The 10,602-nt window shown below is 41.9% G+C and overlaps 1 non-coding gene across 1 annotated transcript; it reads right to left on the reverse strand.

The window, feature by feature from the left end:
* Nucleotides 1-402: 402 nt before the first annotated feature.
* Nucleotides 403-593, reverse strand: LOC123458875. Its single transcript, XR_006635826.1, has one exon. It is a non-coding gene; the product is annotated as a U2 spliceosomal RNA (small nuclear RNA).
* Nucleotides 594-10,602: the final 10,009 nt, after the last annotated feature.

The following is a 10,602-nucleotide window of genomic DNA, read 5'->3' on the forward strand; positions in this document are numbered from 1 at the left end:
TCTTGTCTATGTTTAACCTGGTTAAATCTCCAATTACATCTGTACTTATGTCTTTGTGACCCACCTAACATAGGCATCACCTGTGCCTAATGTAAGATGAATTTAGATTAAGACTATGTCCCTATATAAAACTTTTAGAGTATCCTTTAAGAGTCTGTAAATAGTTGAAGAATCTCTAACTTTAGGCATGGCGTTTAGGTTTAGCCTGAAAATTCTTTCCTACATACGCACATCTTTATCCACATACTTTAACATTCTCAGTACCACTCAAAAAGCATTTTTAATGAGCATTCTATGTCCCGACATTGAAAAATTCTTTTCCAGTTCCTTTAATCAATTCATCTCACCCCATCATTAATTATCTTTTCTCTCTCTCTCTCTCTTCCCCCCCCCCCCGCCCCGAGGGGGTGCACCGTTCCTGGAAGTACTGCAATACCAGGTCAATGCGTGGAGTGGACAGAGCAAGCTCCTATTCCAACTCCAAGCTCCAAAAATCCATTTAATATATTGTCCTCCGATAGAGGACATATCAGATATTAAACTGATAAGAACAGATACTGCACTTTATCTTAGCCAAAAGACCGAGAAGTGATTATCTTTCTTATAAGGCTATTAAAAAATTACACCAAATTGATTAATCCTATTACTAAAAAGAAAGCAGTCTTAATACAATTTTATATCATTAATACCAATAGCACACTTGGGAATGATTTTATTAGGAGTAGCTAAGGCAAATTGTGTTTTTATCTTGAGGCAGGCTGGCTCAGAAATCAGATCAGTTACCTCCTCCTTTTAAGTAACAGGACATTACAATCTTTTTTAAAATATCTGACAAATTATAAGTTACCTCTTTAGAGGAAGTTTTGTTGTTTTTAATGATCCACTATGTAAGGTAAAGTTGACCTAGAACAAATATCTGGCAAATTCACTCCTGTAAAAGACATTTAACTTTTCCTTTTTAATTTCTATGCTTATGTCTTTAATTTCCTTGGAATCGTTCTCTAGAAGAGAAAGGAATGTCACTTGCATCCATCTCATCTCTTTAGTTACAAACAGTCACAAACATGACATGACTAGCAAGCACAATGAGCACACATAAACACATATACACACACATATAAAAAGAACAAATCCTCCTGATAAAATCAAAAAGAACTTGAAGCAATCTCAATTCCTTGTGTTTTTAAAATATCTTTTACTATGGCAATTAGCTCCTTTTTACTCTTTGCTAAATTTTTTTTTCTTAACCCATGTTCCTTATGCCTTGAGAGAAGTTTTAAGCCTTTCAACAATTTATGCTTACTTAGGGTCTGTCCCATGATAAAAAAGGAAAGAGGAGAAATGGCAAGACCAGAGGACAACATTCCCAGTTGGAGAACCGGCACGGGGGTTTCCCGGTGGGCCTACCGTGAGCCTAACCGCAATGTTAAGAGCTGGCAGCCACTCTAAGAGCATTTACTGGCTGTTGCATACCCAGTTTTGTTAATAGGAAGAGAGGCTAGATAGGAGGTCTTTGCTAACACCCAAACGGGCTGTCAAGATTCGCACAGGGAGCTAGGGGCCTTCAGCCAATGCCAGAGGGTAGCCCTGGCCAAGAGGCTTCGTTTCCCTGTTGCTGTGTTGCAATTCCACGCGATGGCGCCAACTGAAAGTAAAAGGAGGAAGAGAAGTGCAAAAGGGAAGTCCCGCAGTTCTTGTGCCTTGAAAAAAATGACTCAATAGTCTTTACTTTAATTGCCTAAAATTCATCGCTTACCTCAATCAGATCAGTTTTGCAGGCGAGCTTTTTTCTGCGTCGATCGTGGTGCGGGTCTGTTTTACAGGTGTACTGCCTGTAGTGACCTCTATGCAGACCTTCACTCACCCCTCCGGTGGGGTGGCGATCTAATGGCTGGGACGGCCGTCCACTTTGAGCGATGTTCAGGTCACACTTCGTACCTCAGGCCTCACGTTCAGGCGCCATTTGCCCCGGCCAGCGGGGAGTCGAACAAAGAAGCGAGGTGAAAATCAACCTGAATGAAATAAGGCAAACAGACACAAGAAGGAGACCATGCTAGATGTTTGTCACGGCCTCGAGAGTTTATTCTTATGTGTAGGTTTATGTAGGGCTGTAGGGGGAAGGGGACGTGGTCAGGGCAAGGAGTTGTAGGGGGAAGGGGACATGGCCAGGGCAAGGAGTTGTCAGGAAACTTAAAGGGGATGTAATTAGGTGTTCATCTAATCTTGCCTAACTGGCTTAACATCCTGACTGCACCAGGTTTCACATCCTGATCATAAACTGGCCTTTTGCAAAAAATAAGATTCTGTAAGTAGTCTGCTGACCGGTTCCAGAAGTACGTAACAGAAAGCTGGATGGACCAGCTTTCTGAGTAATGAGTCAGTTTATGAGCAGGCCCAGGCAATATGGAGAGGCTTTTGCTCTATGGCTCCCGACAGAGAGAAGTAGGAAACAACATCCTAATGACACCTTGAACCAGCCTCCTGAACAGCAAAAGAATATATTTTGTGTCTTAAAACACAAATTTTGGGGCTGGAAAGATGGCTTAACAGTTAAGGCATTTGCCTGAGAAACCAAAGGACTCAGTTTTGATTCTCTGAGTCTCACGTAAGCCAGATGCACAAAGGGCACATGCACCTGGAGTTCATTTTCAGTGACTAGTGGCCCTGGTGTGACTATTATCTCTCTCTCTCTCTCTCTCTCTCACAAATAAATGAAAAAAAAAACTTTTAAAAAAAACCCACAAATTTGGGGGCAGGGGAGATGGCTCAATGGCTAGAGGCACTTGCTTGCAAAGCTTACAGGAGGCTTACTTTGATTCCCCAATATCCACATAAAGCCAGATGCATAAAATGGTGCATGCATCTGAAGTTTGCTTCCAGCAGCAAGATCCTGGCACACCCATTTCCTCTTCCTCCCCATCTCCCTCCAAATGAAATGAATTTTTAAAACCACTAATTTTTGACTGGGCATGGTGGTGCACACCTTTAATCCCAGTTGCTCAACGGGCAAAGGTAAAATTGCCATGAGTTTGAGGCCACCCTGAGACTACAGAGAGAATTCTAGGTCAGCCTGTGGCCTAGAATGATACCCTACCTCACCTCAAAAAACAACAACAGGGCTGGAGAAATGGCTTAGTTATTAAAGTGTTTGCCTGTGAAGCCAAAGGACCCAGGTTCGATTCCCCAGGACCCACGTAAATCAGATGCACAAGGGGCACATACATCTGGAGTTTGTTTGCAGTGGCTAGAGGTCTTGGTGTTCCCACTGTTTCTCTCTCTCTCTCTCTCTCTCTCTCTCTTTCTGTCTCTCTCTCTGTCTTTCCCTTTCTCTGGTTGAAAATAAAATAAATAAAATAAAAACAAAAAAACCCACTATTTTTGACTTTGTTACTGTATCGCTAGAAACGTTAATGAGTCAAAAAATGAAAATATTTTACATTAGTAATTTCAGGAAGTACATGATGCCTATTGTAAAGCAATTTCCTTCAAATTGCAATATTCCATCTTGGAGTAAGGCTCATAAGGAAGTTCCAAATTGAAACATATACTAGTTAAGTTGCTCAGGAAGTAAACAACGCTGAAGATAGAACACCTTACAAATGTCAGGATGCTCCTGAAAATGAGAGTCACCAGGCCCCTCCCAGAGGTTACAGAAGTAGGAAACAACTGCTGGAGAGGGAACTCCTGCCAGCTGAGCTGCCTATAAACCCTGCAGTAGGCTCCACGATGCAGCTTCCAGGAGTTCTCTATGCTGGGGTGAGCTTTTCATTGAAGCAGCTGCCTTTGAGTCACCCATGCTTCTGCAAGTAACCCCAATCAGTTCAAAGGTTCACGTAAGCTGCACTTGGATAGAGTCATTTCTGTGACCTGTCAGCAGTACCTCTCTGGGGTGAACAGATATTTGTTCACTTCTCTTCAGAAAAAGTTCACAAAGTGATGTCATAAAGAGCACAGAACAGGGCTGGAAACATGGCTTAGTGGCTAAAGGTGCTTCATTTGCAATGGAAGGAGGGCCTGGCACACTCATGTTCATCCTGTCTCTCTCCCTCCTAAATAAATAAAAATAATTTTTAAAAAAGAACATAGAGGGCTGGAGAGATGGCTTAGCAGTTAAAGTGTTTGCCTACAAAGCCAAAGGACCCAGGTTTGATTCCACAGGACTCACATCAGCCAGATGTACTTGGCGGGGGGGGGAACAAACGCATCCGGAGTTCTCTATCTCTCTCTCTGTCTCTCTCTCTGTCTCTACCCCCCTTCTCTGTCAACTAAATAAGAACATAGAATCATCACAACATGACCCACGATTTCTAACTCATTTGCCAAAATCAGCAACATATCAAGTTATATACTCAAATATAAATCTGATTCAATAAATATTCACAAGCCGGGCGTGATGGAGCACGCCTTTAATCCCAAGAGGCAGAGGTAGGAGGATCACCGTGAGTTCAAGGCCACCCTGAGATGACAGAGTTAATTCCAGGTCAGCCTGGACCAGAGTGAGACCCTACCTCGAAAAACCAAAAAATAAATAAATCAATAAATATTCACTTATTTAGTGGAAGCCTAAGAATGCTAAGAACTGGGGCTAGGAGATGGTCACTTGCAAATCTGCTGACCCAAGTTCAGTCTTCCTCAATGCCCAAATAAAGCTGGCCACAAAGTGGCACAGGCATCTGTAGTCTCAACATGCCTGCAGCTGTGGGACTACAGCACAGCCAGGAGAATCTTGGAGCTCAAAAGCAGCCACAGCAGCAGCAGCAGCAAGAGAGGTTTCTCTCAGAAGGTTAAAGGAAAGGGGAAACACCCTGAGGTTGCATTCTGACTCCCATGTGTGTGTGTTGTGGCACCAACTGACATACTTACGTTCATACATACACACATATACAAACAAAAAAATGCTAAGAGCACGGATTGATTGAAAAAGAATTTGGGGCTAGACAGATGACTTAGCTAAGGCAAAGGCACCTGCCTGCAAAGACAAAGGACCCAGGTTCAATTCCCCAGGACCCACATAATCCAGATGCACAAGGTGGTGCATAGGTCTGGAGTTAGCAGCAGCAGAAGGCCCTGGCATACCATTCTCTCTCTCTCTCTCTCTCTCTCTCTCTCTTTCTCTTTCTTTCTCTTTCTCTCTCTCCCTCCCTCCCTCTCCATCTTTCTCTCTCTCAAATAAAATAAATTAAAAAAGAGAATTTTATAAGTAATATACTTTAAGTAACTTCTCTCATGAAAAATAAAGAACCCAATGCAGAAACAACAACTACAACAACAAAAAGATACATTGCCAAATGTGGTGGTGCACGCCTTTAATTCCAGCACTTGGGAGGCAGAGATAGGAGGATCACTGTGAGTTCAATGTCAGCCTGAGAGTACATAGTGAATTCCAGGTCAGCCTGGACTAGAATGAGAACCTACCTCAAAAATAGATGTATTATAATGAAGTACTAAAGTGAACTATAGTTACAAGGAAGATATACATACTAATGGCCATGAATCCCGGTAACAGGATGGACTGAAGTTATTGAACATGCTTCCTGGAAGTGAAGGAACTCAGTGGAGCCATAAGCAGTATTTGAGATTTAGTGAGTCTCAGTTAAGAACAACTGGGTGGGACAACATACTTAAACATGAGTCTCTTTTCGGGATAAACTGTGCCAGACCCTAGAGAACATGTTCACTTTCTGTCTTGGCTTTTCTGGTTGTATTCTCTTGCAGCATCTGGGCACTCAGCGTTAGAATTAATTCATCTAGAATTATTTTTATTAAACTACTCATAATATCAAGGGGGCTGTAACAATAACACTGAAGATGAGCTGCAGAGATTGCTCCATGGTTAAAGTTGTTTCCTTACAAAGCCTGATGGCCAGGGTTCAATTTCACAAGTGCCCATGTAAGCCAGATGCACACAATGATGCTTGCCTCTGGCATTTGTCTGCAGTGGCAAGAGGCCCATTCTCTCCTTGATCTCTTTCCTTGCAAAAGAAAGAAAGAAAGAAAGAAAGAAAGAAAGAAAGAAAGAAAGAAAGAAAGAAAGAAAGAAAGAAAGAAAGATAGATAGAAAGATAGATAGATACCAGAGAGGCTGGAGAGATGGCTTAGTGGTTAAGGTGCTGGCCTGCAAAGCCTAAGGACCCATGTAAGCCAGATGCACAAGTTGGTGCATGCATCTGGAGTTCATTTTCAGTGGCTGGATGCTCTGGCATGCCCATTCTCTATCTGCCTTTCTCTATCAAATGCCGGAGACGGCAAGCATGCCATTTCTTGAGATCCTTTCCTACTTTCTGCCAGTTGTCCAGATCTAATGTCCCCTCTTCTGGAAACCAGGGGCTTACTTTTTGTATAAATTGAATAAATTCTATGAGATTATTTTTCTTAAATTCTATTCCTTTATTCCTCAACATCTTTCTCAGTATCTTAATGTACATCTGTCTTTCCTTAGATTCTGCCTGTCCCATTTTTTCTTTGATTACTCACCCCTCTACCCAGCCTTACTCTTTGACCAGGGGGTCTGCAGGTCCCTGGGTGAGATCCGTCCCTAACCGAGCCTCGACTTACCTCAATTCAGGTCCCTGTTCGGGTGCCACTTGCCGGGGTCCAGCCGTGGCTTGAAGGAGGGTCCCCGAAGAGAGGTGTGAAAGGGAGCGGCAAAATAACGACTCGAAGTCAAGTTCTGGTGCAAGCTGACAGGCTAATGCTGAAGGCAGTTAAGTTTTTCTGTCTTTCTCTTTTTTCTTTCTTTCTTTCTCTCTCTCTCGCCCTTTTTCTGCCACAGCTCTTAGCCTCAGTCATTTATTTTCTGATCATGTCATACAAGAACAAACTTCAAGAAAGGTACAATTTCACAGAATTCATAGAAACTTTTTGTTATTCCTTATCATCAAACAATCCCATAATTGTTCACCTCAAGTAAAGTTGTCAGGCCCCTGTAATGATTAACTGTTTTTACATTTTCCCCATGTATGTGCAGTCAAGCACTTGTGATTTCCTGGACTTCTACTTTCAATTACTCTATTAAAGGTGAGAGGCAAAACAACCACAAATGGGGCTTCCCATCATTAATCACTGATCCAGCAGATCCATTTATCCTTTAATTATTTATTTTGAAGTTTCCTTTTTACGTCCCTCCAATACTTAGACTTTGGTCCCCCCAATTGAACTATTTCTGACTTCGGTTGTTTTTCTGTAAGGGTTCCTGGTAAAGAGTCAATTGCAATTGCCACCATTTAGAAAAATTAGTCATATAACAATGTTTACGTTGTTCCAGGAGGTTCATTGTTTCCTCCTCAGTGTCCTGTACTCCATGCCTGACTTTCTTTAAGGCCTTTAAGGAAAACAATTATCTTTGACCCATTTTCTTGTTTTTCCAATTCTATGCCAGAGCCTCTTTCAGATACATTGACCAACACTTTACCGACACCAATTTTTACTGGAAAAGTAAACTTAGAGATTGGGACACCAAGTGAAAGACAGAGAAAGACAAACATTATATAGAAAAAACACATATTTCTGTAGCATAGTGAGCCAAAGATTTTTCTATAGAGGGGCCACATCGGACTTCAAGGAAGAGACAGCTGGGCTGGAACTGTGTCAAGCAGCTCTTCAGCGCTCGATTCCTCATGATCCTGAAATGGCATGCTTGCCGTCTCCGGCAATCAAATAAATAAATTAATTAATAAAACTAAAGGATATAGGTAAGAAGTAAGATAGGAAGTATGGAAGATGTAAAACAGTTGTGAATCATATTAAGAATATAGGATTTAAATATTTGTGGGAAGTCAAGCATTTTTAGTTATCATACTATTCCATAATTATTTATTTAATGTAACTATAAATTCAAACATTTTCTTATTTTATATTACAATCAGTTAATGTTCAGTTATATAAATGTCCATTTATTCTTATTTCAAAATGAACACTGTTCACATCCCAAAATACAACGGAGTATTGACATAGATTTGAAATAAATGAGAACTCTCATACAATGTTGGTGAATTTTTTTTTTTGAGGTATGGTTTCACTCTATCCCAGGCTGACTGTGGTAGTTTGAATGGGCATCTCACAATATATTCAGGAATTTATTAAAGCTTGTAGTTTACATCACCAGCCACCTGGCTAGAGGAGGTGTCACTGTGGGTGGGCCCTAGGGCCCAGTTCTAAGGTGTGGGGATGGATTTGGAATTTCCAACTAAAGATATAAAAAGTTCCTTGGGTGTTCTGAGAATTCCTGAAGTGGGCTTGCTGGTATTGGTGGTGGTAGTTTTCTTCTCTCTCTGTTTGGATCTATGAAAGGAGGGCAAACTTCTTCTGCCATTATGTAACTTCCCCTCTATCCATAAGCTTCAAATAAATTCCCTTCCTCCATAACTGTGCCTGGCTTGGAAGTTCATCCCAGCAACTAAGGCTGACTGTGACACTGACCTAGAACTCACTCTGTACTCCCAGGCTGGCCACAAACTCACAGCGATCCTCCTACCTCTGCCTCCCACATGCTGAGATTAAAGGTGTGCCCCATCATGCCTGGCTGGTAATAATTTAAATGATACAACAGCTTCTGAAATTAAATTGACAGTTTCTTAAAAGTTAAACATGTACTTATCATGCAACATTGCCAATCCACGTTGAGGTACTGATGTAAGACAAATGAAAGCATACACCCATATGCACATAGGCTGGTGCACAAATGCTCATGGTGCTTTATTTGGATAAAATTTTTTGAAATAAGGGCGCTGAGGAGATGGCTTACTGGATACAGTGCTTCCCGCACAAGCATGAGGATCTGAGTTCAGATCTCCAGAACCCATGTCAAAGTCACACATAGTGGCATGCGTCTGTCCAACACTAGGGAGGCAGAGACAAGCAGATCTCCAGGGCTTGCTGACTAGCTAAACTAGCCAAGTCAGTGAGGCTCTGGACTCATTGAGAAACCCGTTTTCAAATAATAAGGCAGAGAAGAGTTGAGGAAAACACTCAACATTAGTCTATGACCCCTATACACACACACGTATGTATGTGTACACACACAAGCTTAAACATACAGGCACACACACCATACACATACACAGAAAAACTTTTGGAATGATAGAGGTGTTTATTGCCACCAGGAATAGTGTGGCACATACCTTTAATCCCAGCACTTGGGAGGCAGAAATAGGAGAATCATTGTGAGTTTGAGACTCATATAGTAAATTCCAGGTCAGCCTAGTCTGGAGTGAGACCCTACATCGAAAAATCAAAAAAAAAAAAAGTTATTTTTTTTTTTTTGTACTCACTATATCAAGTTATACATAGCCTTGTGGCTTTTTTTGCCTTTTTAATTTTTTTTAATTTTTTTATTTTTTGGTTTTTTGAGGTAGGGTCTCACTCTGGCTCAGGCTGACCTGGAATTCACTATGTAGTCTCAGGGTGGTCTTGAACTATTGGCGATCCTCCTACCTCTGCCTCCCGAGTGCTGGGATTAAAGGCATGCGCCACCATGCCCGGCTTTGCCTTGTGGCTTTGTTTCTGGGAATTTCAGTTCCCAAAGAAGAAACATAAATGGCCCCATGTAGGAGATATAAGAGAGAAAAGATTTCCAAAGGTATAAGTCAACTGAGTTATGTCTGGGTCTGAAAAATTAAGCAAAAAGGACTATAAACATTTTTTTCTAATAGGGAAACGGAGACAAACTTTGATAGTTAAATGCAAATCCTAGTGCCAGGGTAGCTCCCTATAAACTGTTGTTTAGGGAGGCCCCTAAAATAATACAGGAAGTCACCACTGTTACTGGTTGCCCACCGGTACTAGGTGGTATGACCTTATTGTTAAAGACACCTCATATTCTCGTCACCACCCATAAATATAAGCAAACTGCAGTTGGCTAGAAGCTTCCTGTCTGCTCTCCAGCATTTAGTGCTAGAAGGTGCTCTGAGGCTACTGCTAGAGAAGTGTCAACAGTATTACCCAACTGTGGACCCTGCATGAAACACTACTGATGGGCCAGGCAAGATGTGCCCCACCAGTGCAGCAGCGACAAGTCTGAGGTTAACCCACTACTCTCTGGTTAGATTTGAGACCCACTTCACAGGAGGGGATCCTCACCTGGTACTGGTACTGACTATAGCTCCCATCAGCTTTGGTTAGAGAATTTTCTTGTTTCCTTCTTCCTTCTTTCTTTCTTTCTTTCCTTCCTTCCTCCCTCCCTCCCTCCCTCCCTCCCTCCCTCCCTCCCTCCCTTCTTTCTTTCTTTCTTTCTTTCTCTTTCTTTCCTTCTTTCTTTTTTTATGAGAGTCAGGAGAAGGGCTCCAGCCACTGCAATTGAACTCCAGAAGTGTGTGCCACCTTGTGCGCATGTGCCAACTTGCATGCTTGTGTCGCCTTGAGCATCTGGCTTATGTGGGATCTGGAGAGCTGAACAGAAATCCTCAGGCTTTGCAGGCAAGTGCCTTAACAGCTGAGCAACCTCTCCATCCCAAGAAGTTTCTTTTTGAAGTGGGTACTAGTAACTACAGAGGCTCATGACTATACAAACTGCTAAGAATGAGTAATCATCAGATAAATACTCAGAGGTAAACAGGACATCTGTATCACTCTATGGCCCAAGGCTCTTGAAGAATTGCAGAAGAA

Source organism: Jaculus jaculus, chromosome 2, assembly GCF_020740685.1.
Source record: "Jaculus jaculus isolate mJacJac1 chromosome 2, mJacJac1.mat.Y.cur, whole genome shotgun sequence".
Classification (NCBI taxonomy): domain Eukaryota; kingdom Metazoa; phylum Chordata; class Mammalia; order Rodentia; family Dipodidae; genus Jaculus; species Jaculus jaculus.